Below are 2,249 nucleotides of genomic sequence, written 5' to 3'. Positions count from 1 at the left end.
CTCATCTACTGCTTTAACGTTCCTTGATTTATAAAGGTGGCCATTTATCCCGTCACATGAATAAGAATTGGGCTAAGCCAATCATGGCAACCCCATTCCCTTTTGCCGGTGATTGGGTTCTGGGAATTCTGGGAGAGGTGCTTTTTCTCTTTGATAAAAGTGAGAGGCACCAAAACCAAGTCTCTTGGCCGCGTACTGGCCCGTTTTACTGCTTTGTGACCAGCCTGGGAATGACAGTGGTGGAGCCACAGCACCAGCCCCATGAGCACGAGAACACGACCACTGACCTGTTAAACCAGCTCTAAATGAGGAAGGTGCTGCGGGCTGGTCTCGGGAGGCTGCCCGAGGGAGCTGGCTAGGATGCGGCTCCGTCGGATTGCTTTTCTCGGGCCTCTGGGAGGCCTGGCGGTCCTGCCACCCTGCCCTGGCCAGCTTTGCCCTTTATTCCTGAGGGCCTGGTGCTGTGACCTGTCCTGTCTGCCCTCTCCACCCTCCCATCCAGCTGTGTGCATGCCAGATCTGTGTTCTGGGCTTCAGTTGTTGGGAGTGTTTGTGCACAGAGAACCCTCAAACTCGCGGCCGCGCTGCTCTCTCCCCCCAGCCTGTCGCTGCCCCTCGTGCTTGACTTGTCTCTGCCTCAGTTCTGTCTGACTGGGGCCTGTGAGGTCTGCAGGGGCAGCGCCAGCCTGCGTTCCCCGTGCCGAGTGACTGCGGGGCCTCGTGTTGTTTCCTGGCCACAGGGAAAGTCTTCAGATGGCGGTAGGACCATTTCTCCACCTCCTGGAGCGCAACCTGCTGACGGCGGTGGACCCGGCCACGCCCCCCGGCAGCCACAGGTACGCACAGCAGCTCAGCTCGCAGCTGAGGGCCGTGGGGGCCTCTGCGCGGAGGGAGGGCGCCCGGGTCTCAGGGGGGCAAGAACCAGGCTGTCAGGGACTGACGGTGGATGTTCAAGAGGCCACAAGTCCCAACGACATTCACATCTTCACCTTTCTTTCTGCTACACCCATCTGTCATGTTTTGAAATTTTAATTTTAGCTAAAGAACCCTAAATTAATTTTTCTATTTTTTTACTAATTGAACATGTCAAACAGAGTAGCTAATTATGATATCACTGATTTGTATTATAATAGCCCAGAACAAAGATAACTGGTTAATAGATGGTTTAGTTTGCGTACCTTCACTGAGTATGGAAGGGTATGATGCCGCGCGGCAGTTTAAAATGGTGGCCGTGGCTCACGAGCCTCCACCACCACGTGAGCAGGTGGAAGCCCAGGAACGGGCCGCGCTGTGGAACGCTGAGCATCCTGTGCGCTTGCTGAGCCAGGTGTGGTCTGCGGGTGAACAGCTTTGCCATCGTCTGGGCTTGTTAGCTTCTCGGGCCCAGCCTCACCTACTGAATCAGAATCTGCATTTTAAAAGGATCCCAGGGTAAAGGCAGGGGACAGTGAGTTCAAGCAGGAACATCAGGAACTGGGGCCAAGACTTATAATAGCAAATTGTGGGCCTGCCCCTCCCCGTCCATCACAGCACCGTGATGGCCATTCGTTTCCTGCAGCCTTTGCTGCTTTGCCCGGCCTTGTGTCTGTAGACTGCTTCACCACCCAGTGCTAGTCCTCTGGTCTGGGGCTCAACAAATAAAGTCCTTGATCTTTCCCAAGAGATAGATTTAAGGGTCAGACAGATGTGGCTTGAAATAGCAACTTCATTACTAATCAGAGCCATTGGAGAATGTGTTGAGAGCCAAGCAGGTGCATTAATATTCCTTTGAAATGAACTTAATTCCCCCAAATTGCAAGCTTCCCCAACTAGGAGAAGCCTTGCTCTCCTAAGCTCATCACACAGCTGAGGAAGAGGGACGTTGGCGTAGGCAGGCTCCCGGGAGAGGAGAGGAAGGGCCCCGGGCGCACATGCTCAGTGTCGTCTTTGAAACTCACCAGGGAGGAGCGGGTGGGTGGGCGTGGAGCCCGTGGTGGGAGGAAGCCAGAGAGCCACCCAGCGGGGCCCCTGCTTCATGGAGGCAGCAGTGGGAACAAGGCCCCTCCCAACCTCCGCTTAGAGGGGCTCCGAGCCCGGCTCACTGATTCCCAGACACCCCTGCTTTCGGAGGCCAGCGTTCCTGCCTGGAGAAGGCAGGCCGTGCCCTGGCCTCCGGTCCCGAGAGAAGACGAGTGGAGAACTGTTTCCTCGTTGCAGAAAGCTGTACCTCTATGCGGCTCACGATGTGACCCTCCTGCCTCTCCTGCTGG

The 2,249-nt window shown here is 55.8% G+C and overlaps 1 long non-coding RNA gene across 1 annotated transcript in view; it reads left to right on the top strand.

Moving 5' to 3' along the window:
* The window catches only part of LOC102259137, a 4,923-nt gene extending 2,674 nt beyond the window's left edge, over positions 1–2,249 (top strand). Inside the window, exons 2-3 of the long non-coding RNA XR_313991.1 lie at positions 741–836; positions 2,197–2,249. This is a non-coding gene — a long non-coding RNA (uncharacterized LOC102259137). The remainder of the gene's footprint in view (positions 1–740; positions 837–2,196) is intronic.

This window comes from Myotis brandtii, unplaced genomic scaffold (assembly GCF_000412655.1).
Source record: "Myotis brandtii unplaced genomic scaffold, ASM41265v1 scaffold40095, whole genome shotgun sequence".
In the NCBI taxonomy this organism is placed as follows: domain Eukaryota; kingdom Metazoa; phylum Chordata; class Mammalia; order Chiroptera; family Vespertilionidae; genus Myotis; species Myotis brandtii.
The sequence above is the reverse complement of the archived record's forward strand: the minus strand, read 5'-3'. Positions and strand labels throughout refer to the sequence as shown.